Source organism: Elephas maximus, chromosome 9 (assembly GCF_024166365.1).
Source record: "Elephas maximus indicus isolate mEleMax1 chromosome 9, mEleMax1 primary haplotype, whole genome shotgun sequence".
In the NCBI taxonomy this organism is placed as follows: Eukaryota; Metazoa; Chordata; class Mammalia; order Proboscidea; family Elephantidae; genus Elephas; species Elephas maximus.
In genome coordinates, this window is record NC_064827.1 from 101,658,890 (window position 1) to 101,669,425 (window position 10,536).

Consider the following 10,536-nt stretch of genomic DNA (forward strand, 5'->3'; position numbering starts at 1 on the left):
CCTGTTTGATACTTACGTTGTTTCCATTTACTCTTCACAGCAGCTCTACAAATGAGGTTTTACTATCCCCATTTCACAGATGAAGCACCTGAGGCTCAGAGAGGCAAAGCGGCTTTTCCAAGAACACAACTCCGCGGAAAGTCATAATTTGAGCTTACGCCTCTGAAACCTAGTCCTGAAAAGAATCAAGTTCTGGGAAGAAATAAAAGCTTAGGGAAATTGAGCTAACTTAGTGCCTAACAATGCGCATTCTGTTAGTGAAAAAAGTTGGAACTGAAAACAAACCACAAGCCAGGCAAGCGCTGAACGGTTAGTGAAATGGAAGAACAATGGGCTTGCCAGGAAAACAGAGTTTAATCCATCTGTATACTTTGAAATACTCAAGAAATTTGCAAATCCATGCTTAGTTGAGGTGATTCAATGAAGGCAACAAGTATTGGCATATCACACTGATTCCATTGGAAATGAATGTTTGGAGTGCAAGCTACAGGGGGCAGGGACTGTACCCACCTCGGTCCCTGCTGTCTCCCCAGTGCTTGGAATAGAATAGTCTCAAGGCTGAATAGCGAGTCCGAATGAAATCCCTATATATCCATCTGTCCCAGGGAATACAGGTGACTTCCAAAATGAGTTGTTAGGAAGCACAGTTTTGCACTGACCAGCTCTCCCCAAGAATGAGGCTGGGACTGGGGTGAGGTAAGCAAGGAGCCTAGGCGTTGACTCCGTGGCACCTGGTTTTTCCTCTTTACAGTGAACAGTCAAGGAAAGATATTGATGTTCAGATATTTAGAAAGGTTTTCCTCAAGTGTTGAAACATGAAGGTGTATCAGAAGAACTGCAAGTAGGCCAAGGAGGTGGAGGTGAGGAGACGGAGTGGTAGACAGACTGCGGAGGACCCTGTAGGGTGTCACATGACCTGATTTACATTCTAATGGCAGCACTGAGAGTGCTGTTGTTAGTCGCTATTGATTTAGTTAGACCCGTGCTCATGGCGACTCCATGCACAATGAAATGAAATGCTGCCTGCTTCTGTGCCATCTCCATGATTGGTTGTGGATCAGACCTTTGTGATCCACAGGGTTTTCATTGGCTGATTTTAAGAAGTAGATCTCTAGGCCTTTCTACCTAGTCTGTCTTAGTCTGGAGACTCAACTGGAACCTGTTCACCATGATAGCAACACGCAAGCCTCCACCGACAGATGGGAGGTGACCGTGCATGCTGAGTATTGCTGGGAATCGAGGGTCACTATGACTCAGAATCAACTCATGGCAGTGGGTTTGGTTTTGGGTTGCATGGAAGGCAAGAATTCTACCACTGAAGCACCAGTGTCCCCAGTGAGAAGCACAGAACTGGGACTCAGACAAGCTTCCAGTCCAGGCTTTACCTCTTACTGACATTAACTAGCTGGAACTTCAGGTGAGTTATCGGTAACCCTTCTAAGCAACTGTTTCTATCTGAAAAACGAGGTTTAAAAAAATCCCACAAAACTGTTGCCATAGAGTTGATTCCAACTCACAGTGACCCTATAGGACAGAGTAGAACTGCCCTATAGGGTTTCCGAGGCTGTAAAACTTTACAGAAGCAGACTATCTTATCTTTCTCCTGTAGAGTGGCTGATGGGTTTGAATCGGCAATCTTTGAGTTTGCTGCGGAGTGCTTAACCACTGTACCACCAAACCAAAAAACCAAATCCATTGCCTTTGAGTCAATTCCAACTCATAGGGAGCCTATAGGACAGAGTAGAACTGCCCCATAGGGTTTCCAAGGAGCAGCTAGTGGATTCAAACTGCCGACCTTTTGGTTAGCAGCCGTAGCTCACTGTAGCTCTTGACCACTGTGCCACTAGGGCTCCTTAAAATGAGGTTAATAGCTGTATTTATCTTAGGGGTCTGCCAAGAGGATTAAATGAGGTGATGCCCTAAAAGTGTCTCACACAGTGTAGTGACTACCTGTATGCAAGACTCTAGGGAAAATCTGCCAGCAGCAGCTACCATGTTAGGGATGACCTTGACAACCAAGAGTTGGCCTCCCTGGGCTTAGTGAGTGTCTAGTAGGGTAAGTATGTTACACACAGTCGAAGAATAAACAATGATTTTGGCCTGGGTTATGGTGATGACAGCATAATAGTTGAGAATATATGAAGAGTTTCCAGGAAAGCCCATTGTTAAGTCTGAGAAATGAATTTCAGAGAAAAAAATCTTCCCTTTTAATAGTATTAGTACTCTCTGTAATGTTCAGAGAAAAAGACTATAATTTGAGTGACTAGCAGAAAACAGGGATTCTTATTGGGCTGGGTCTGTGTATAAAATTTCTCTAGTTATTATCTATAAGTGGGGTTAGCAAAAGTGTTAGCTGCTTTCCTCTGGTGTGAAAAAATGGAATTGATCTTATGTAATTTAAAGGCCAATGGAGCCAGCCCAAAGTTTGAACACTTTAGGCTTCATCTCCTAAGCACCACAGTGCTGGTCATTCTGTTGTGGGAAACACTATTTGTCCCTTTTCATGGATGAGAAAACAGGACACAGTTCACGAGGCAAAGGTGGGTAGTTTTTGATGGTCAGCTAACTAAGTCTGTTGTTGTACGCCATTGAGTCAATCCTGACTCAGAGTGACACTATATGACAGAGTAGAACTGCCCTATAGAATTTTCCAGGCTGTAATCTTTATAGGAGCAGATCACCAGTTCTTTTCTCCCATGGAGATGCTTTTTGATTAGCAGCCGAGCACTTAAATGTTGCACCACTGTTAAATAAGGGTACTATGGAGGAAAAATTGCACTTCTTGGAGAGAGAGCGAGCTCTGGACATTTGGATCTCAGGTTCTAACCATCATTCTCACTAAAAGAAACCGGAAGAAGTTATGCCTAGTACTACTTGTGCTAGAAAACAAGGGAGTTTTTAAACATGAAAGAGGTTGTGGGAGTGATCTGGAAAGGGCCTCAGAAGTAGTCAGTTTTAATATCAAAAAAGAACAATATTTTATAGTGAATTGAAACACATCAAAGCTATGAAAATTCTTGAGTCCATAATGATGGGGAAAACCTAGGAGAAAACACCCCCTCATATTTGTTACCATTTATAGTGGTTGAACTCCTTACTGCGAAAGTTGCTGAAAGGGGGGAAAATAAGCATTTATACTGTCCAATAGGAATTGCATTAGAGGGTAATCAAATAGCCCCAGTTGATGAGAAGAAGGTACACTTTATATAATGATGCCAGAAGAAAATTTAGGAACAATGATAGATATAGAAAATCATCATTTTGAGGTCTTTTGAGCAAGAATTCTTATTGATTGGTATTAAATCATTGGGTGAGTATTTGGTGGGGTGCTGGACATTGTATGGAGCCAAAGTCACACCACACAGATGGCGTTCTGGCACAGGGGGACGTTGAAGAGTATAGATAGCAAAAACATCAGGCCAATCCTAATCCAAATGCCCCACTGTAAGTGGGTCAGCCAGTATGCACTTCTGATGTGGTACCATGTGACATACATATTGTCATCTCTGATAAAATCTAGCCAAAATATGTTTAACATAAGTCTATCAAGCCTTTGGATCTTCCAGTTCATAGAAAATACAGGATATCTGGAATAACCTGAACATACCTTGAAAAAGCAACCAGACTCAACTAGGAGGTGGCTTAATTTCTTTTCCAAATCAAGGCCTTTCATAAAAAAGGGAACTGTTCTAATTCAAAGAAAACTAAGGAACATAACCAAATGTAAGGATGCACGGCCTAGGTCCATGGAGAGACCAGCTTTTAAGAACTTTTTGCATCGGGGAAATTTCAACATGGTCGGAGTATTAAATAAAATGAAAATTTGTTATAATAAAAAGGGTTAAGATCCTTGACTTTTGAAAAAGGCAGATTACATACACTGTATATATGGATGGGGGCGCGATGAGTTGCAATCAACTTGACAGCATTGGGTTTGGTTTTACTGACAGTCATAAAATTGCCCCGTTCTACCTCAGTCCAGGCCATGGGATTCTCGACTTCTAACCGGTAAACCAGTTGCTGTTGTGTTGAGTCCAATTCATGGCAATCCCATATATGTGGAGTAGAACTGCTCCAAAGGATTTTCAGTGGCTGATTTTTGGGAAGTAGATCACTAGGCCTTTCTTCTGAGGCACCCTTGGATGGACTTGAAACTCCAACCTTTTGGTTACCAGCCAAGCATGTTAACCATTTGCACCCCCCAGGGACTCCTCTAGACTTCTAACCCATTTCTGTAGAGTCGATTTTGACTTATAATGACCCCATAGGCTGGAATAGAAATGTCCCATAGAGTTTCCAAGGCTGTAAATGTTTATGGAAGCAGACTGGCACATCTTTCCCCTGCAGAGTGACTGGTGGGTTCAAACTACCAACCTTGTGGTTAGCAGCTGAGTCCTTAAACACTGCTCCACCAGGGCTCCTTCTCTAGACTTCTAGCAGGAGATAATTTGAGAACCCATGAAGAAATCAGGACCCAGGTTCTAGGTTCTCCCATTACTGACCCTTCTGCAGGACCTGAGCAAGTCACTTTAGGCTCCGACCCTTAGTTTCCTCATCGTGAGCCTGGGAGGTGGAGAGGGTGGGGAAGACCCCAAATGTATGACACAAGGGGAAGAAAGATACAGACCCAGGTAGGAAGATATTACTTAGTGTGAATCCCAGGAGCACCATGTGTACAATGTATGTAATGGGCAACACACTGACCCTATTCTTAAATTTACCAAAGTGAACCTGAAGTCTATCCTGATTTTACTCTTTCCAGGATTTTGTGAACAAATATTCATTTACCTAATCATTTAAATTTTTTTATTTTTTATAATCATAATTCCTATTTGGAAACCCTGGTGGCGTAGTGGTTAAGTGCTATGGCTGCTAACCAAGAGGTCAGCAGTTCAAATCCACCAGGCGCTTCTCGGAAACTCTATGGGGCAGTTCTACTCTGTCCTGTAGGGTCGCTATGAGTCGGAATCGGCTCTATGGCAGCGGGTTTGGTTTGGGTTTTAATTCCTATTTCACACAAAAAATTCCATAGCACTTTTCACCTTATAAAATACACTAGACTGACTCATTCCCAGCACCGAGAACAGTGCCTGGCACATATTAAGTGTTGGATAAATATTAGTGTGATTGCTCAAAAACCCCTACTTGGTTATAAGCTTAGATATGGATTTCTAGTTGTTGCTCTTAACTTGATTCCACAGCCTTGGTAGCAAGAAATGAAATAGGGGTTTAGTTCATAAAATGGGTATTTTTACTTGCCTCCGTCCAAGGCATTTCGAATCAGGGTAATGTCAAAGCTGTTTAAGAGCTTGGATAAGAGTCTTGACATAAATACATGGAACCCTACACAGCAAGGCTGGGTTTTCTCCAAAACTCTTCCTTTGCTTGGCATTAGTCACAGGAAGTGAGTACCAACATCCTGTCCCGCCTCTCTTTAGTCTTCTAAGTGCATACTTACTGATCACAAAAGAGCCTGCCAAGGCTGAGGGCTTCAAGTCCCACAGAGGGAGGAGGAAAGGGGTCAGGGTGTAGACAGTATGCATAGCACAGCCTTGGCAAGAGATGGGGCATGTCCCAGGCAGCACTGCTTAGTAAAAAGGGTTTTCAAAGCGGTGGGAGTCACTCAGTAAATAATAATAGAGCACCTACCCATCCAGGCCCAGTATCTGAATCAGTATGTAGCTCTCGAGGTTCACATGTTATACAATGTGCCTTGGGTCACCCAGCTAGAACCTGCTGGAGCCAGATAACCTCATCTAGGACTGTCTGTCATAAAAACTTGGTCTTTTTCTGGAGACATTCCCCTACCACACTTCTGCAACTCCAATTCTCAGACGGATACTTATGGAGAGCCTATTATGAGTGAGGCACTGTTCTAGGCACTTGGAAGTCATCATCCACAGCACAAGGACCCCTGCTTTGATCGCTGGGATGTAGAATGCCATAGAAAGAGCTGAAGGTCACACCGAGATGTTTGACCTAAGCACCTGGGAAGGTTACCATACCTGAGATGGAGGAGGCTATGGGTGGAGCAGGTTTGGGGGCAGAGACGGGAAGTCCTGCCCTTTAACAACTATAGAAGCACTCCTTGTTGCCCCCCTCTCCCATCTGAATATTCTTCCACTCGGTCCTGCCTCAGCATTGAAATCTGTTTTCCAAAGTGGAATCCTAAATGTTCTATTTCCATGTGTATAAACGGCTTCAAGGACTTTAAGCTTTATGTCAAGGAATAATATTTCCAACATATTAAGCAACTGCAGGAGCCCTGGTGGCCCAGTGGTTAAGAACTCGGCTGCTAACCAAAAGGTTGGCAGTTTGAATTCACCAGCTGCTCCTTGGAAACCCTATGGGACAGTTCTACTCCTTCCTATAGGGTGGCGATGAGTGGGTATCAACTCTATGGCAATGGGTTTGGTTTTGGTTTACACAAGTGCAGGATTTGCGTGTGTGGGAATGACAGAGGGAGGGGCAATTTCTAGTGTCCCTTAAAGACAAGGCAGGCAGCAATCAGGTAACAATAAAAGGGAACATCTTATTTGTAAGTGCCCATGGCAGGACCAAAGAGTGATAGTATATATACCAAAACAAACAACAACAACAACTGAACAGTTGTCATCAATTTCAACTCATGGTGACCTTATATGTGCCAGAGTAGAACTATGCTCACAGAGTTTTAATGGATGGTTTTTCAGAAGTAGATCACCAGGTCTTTCTTCCAAGGTGCCTCTGGGTGGGTTGGTGGTTAGTAGTTGAGCACATAACCATTTGCACCACTCAGGAACTCCTGGACAGTACATATATGTGTAGTTAAAAACAAAACATGCTACAAATCAAACTAGCAGAATATGAATTAAATTTGTGGTAGTGATTGCCCCTTCAGAGCAAGAGAAGGAAGGATGGGTGGGTGGTAAAGGGGTGGTTGATCAGAAAGCTCTCTGTATATACAATACATGATTCTTTACAAAGAAATAACTGCGAAGCAAATTGGATTCAATGTTAATTGTCAGTCCTAGATTGTGGGAACATGGCTGTTTGTTCTTCTACTGGCCGTGTAACGTTCTGTACTGAGTACATAGATTACATCAAGATGGTGGAGGTTAAGAGTGGACTGCCTGATACATGAATAAGTGCAGGCATATAGATACACTTGTTTATGTGTGCTGCATATATTTTCAAGTATAAAATAAAGCACATGGGGGCACAGTTATGGATATGTCCTAGACACAAACAAACACCTCATGGGATTGGTCTACTGGGTTTGAGGGCTTGGGACCAATTGGCATAAAATTGTGCATAAAGGCAATGTTCTACATCCTAGTATGGTGAGTACTGTCTGGGGTCTTAAAAGTTTGTGAGCAACAATCTAAGATACAGTTATTGGTCTCTACTTGTTTGGAGCTAAAGAGAAAGAAGGATGCAAAGAAACAAGTCTACAGACCCAATTGTCTACATGAACGGCATCATCTACCTTGAGACCAGCAGAGGTAGGTGGTGCCTGGCTACCACTACTGACTGCTATGACCAGGGACCCAAGAGACGGTCCCAGTTAGCATGGGAGAAAAATGTACAACAAAACTCAAATTCCTAAAAAAAGACCAGACTTACTGGACTGGTAGAGACTAGATGAACCCCCTGAGATTCTCTTTAAACTTGGAACTCAAACCACCATCAGAGGTCACCTTTCAGCCGAATGACAGATTGGCCCTTCAAATAAGTAATATCGCCTATGAGTACTGTGCTCTTCAAAATACTTGTCTAGATGAAACCAGTTAACATTTACCCTAGAAGTTGGAGGTTCGGGTCCACCCAGGGGTACCTCAGTAGGAAGGCCTGGTGATCTACTGCAGAAAAATCAGCCATGGAAAGCCCTGTGGAGCACAGTTCTACTTTGACGCACATGGGGTCGGAGCAGGAATAGACTTGATGGCAACCAGTGGTGGTGTTGCTGTCACCCACGCTCCATCACCCTTTCCGGGTGCTCCTCCTCTGTCTGGTCATGCCTTCTTAGTTGCCTTGTGGCTCCCCTTCTATTACCCTTCCTTGAAGAGTTAGGATTCCCTTGGGCTTCAGGTGTGCCCCTTCTCTTACTCTACAGGGCTTTGTGACTTGTAATTTCTCAGATGAGGTCCGCAAATGGAATCTCCTGAAATCATCCAAACATTTTGCATGCATGTGCATATGTTTTTCTGGAGCACACGGGTCTTGAGTTTTCATTATCATTCTTAAGGATCCATGACCCCATAAGGACCAGTGGAGAGAAGGGAGGAAGGAATGAGGAAAGGATGCAAATTAAGTCCAAATTTAAGGCAGGAAAGAGTCAAAACACCTGCCTCACATCCTCTTCCCAGGGTCTTCATCAACCCAAGGTGGCCACATGCTGATTACTCCTGTCATGGATTGAACTGTGTCCCCCAAAATATGTGTCAACTTGGTTAGGCCATGATTCCCAGTATTGTGTGGTTGTCCTCCATTTTGTGATTGTAACTTTATGTTAAAAGGATTAGGGTGAGATTGTAAGACCCTTACTAAGGTCACATCCCTAATCCCATGTAAAGGGAGTTTCCCTGGGGGTGTGGCCTGCACCATCCTTTATATCACAAAAGATAAAGGGAAAGGGAAGCAAGCAGAGAGTGGGGACTTCATACTACCAAGAAAGCAGTGCCGGGAACAGAGCACATCCTTTGGACTAGGGGTTCCTGCATGGAGAACCTCCCAGTCTAGGGGAAGGTTAAGGACAAAGACCTTCCTCCAGAGCCAACAGAGAGAGAAAGGCTTCCCCTGGAGCTGATGCCCTAAATTTGGACTTCTAGACTAGTAGACTGTGAGAAAATAAATTTCTCTTTCTTAAAGCCATCTACCTGTGATATTTCTGTTATAGTAGCACTAGATAACGAAGAGAACTCCCAAATCCCTACCTCCCCGGTCCTGAGCTCCACACCCATATTAGAAAACTGTCCATTGGACATCTCCACCTGGATGCCCAGACACCTCCAACTCAGTATGGCTAAAACTGAACCCAAACTCCTCAATCCGGTTCCCATTCCTGATTTATTTCTTCTGTGCATGATTTTGCTGCTCACCCTGCTTCCTAAGTCAGAACCTTGGGGGATAGACTAGCTTGTTAGTTTGCTTCCATGCCTCACACCCAACCAATCACCACTTTCTACCTTTCCATCTCTTTGGTGCCTGCCCAGCTCTTCTCTCCCCTAAACCATTGCCAGCTTCTAACAACAACAACAATCCCAAGAGCTCCAACATTTCATTAGGAGAATTAAATGAGGTCACACACTTAAGTCACCCAACGCCACAACTGGTGCCGCCAAGTCAATTCCGACTCATAGGACAGAGTAGAACTGCCCCGTAGGGTTTCCAAGGCTGTAATCTTTATGGAAGCAGACTACGACATCTTTCTCCCACAGAGTGGCTGGTGGGTTTGAACTGCTGACCTTTTGGTTATTTCTGAGCGTTTAACCACTGCACACTGGGACACCTTTCCCCCAATACAGAATACAGTAGACGGTAAATTTCATTTTCCTCTTCTCAAGAAACTCCTGTTTAACGAGCTGATTATCAATGTTTAATTCCAAACCAGACCAACCTTAAGGATAAACAGGCAAGTAGGGTCACAGGGCTATTTCAGACATGATCTGTTACAACCTTGTAGAGTTACACAAAGAAAACCATCTCAGGCAGGGAAATTCTGTTCTCTGTACCCACCGTTTAAGTTGCTGACGGACGGATGATCTCTACCTCTAAGCTCTCCTCGGTCTCCTTCCTGGTATGCCAGAGGCCTGGCTCTCACTATCTCACCTGCCAAATACCTTATACCCTGAGGCACGCCTCTGAGCCCTACCCACCTGGGTGTGGATAAATCTATCTACCACCCCACCCCATCCTGCCCTTCCCCACCTTAGAGTCCACCCCAAAAGGACCAAAAAGCCAAACTAAAACCGTTGCCTTCCAGTCAGACAATGTGAACTTCTGATATTAACTATATTTAATTTCAAGTGACTACAAGGGAAATTCCTAGTTTGGCTGCAGTATTTACCTTGGAAATTTGCTAACGAGACACATCTTAGCCCTTCCTGCCCTATGGTGACTTTTTTTCCCCTCACACCAGGGTTTAGTTCTGTCCTCCCCCCGCCCCCAGTAAGTGACTAATGGTCTATTTTTGTTGGAGAAATAGAAAATCGGGAAAAGAATTAAATTTCTTTTTTTCTGTTTTCAAATCCCATTATTTTAGGGATTCCCAGCTCACCTTAATTTTTCCAAAAACATTTTGTGCAAAGAGAAAACAATGCATGTTTATTGCAAAAAAATAAATAGCCCAATAAAAAATAGATGAAACAAATCACACAGAATGCCACCATCTACATACTTACATTGATATTTTTTGAATCTTTTTCAATGCACGCGTAAACCTTTTTTTTTTGTTGTTTTACAAAAACCGGTATGAATTTGTACATCCAAATCTGTAATATATTTGTTTCACTTGACAAATATTTAACTAAACGCTGCACGCACCTGTTTCACTTA

The 10,536-nt window shown here is 43.4% G+C and overlaps 1 protein-coding gene across 1 annotated transcript in view; it reads right to left on the minus strand.

The window, feature by feature from the left end:
• Positions 1-9,760, minus strand: part of SLC28A3 (solute carrier family 28 member 3) — a 75,333-nt gene extending 65,573 nt beyond the window's left edge. Inside the window, exon 1 of the mRNA XM_049896407.1 lies at positions 9,718-9,760. The gene's annotated coding sequence lies outside the window, so the exon portion shown is untranslated. The remainder of the gene's footprint in view (positions 1-9,717) is intronic.
• Between the last annotated feature and the right edge of the window lie 776 nt (positions 9,761-10,536).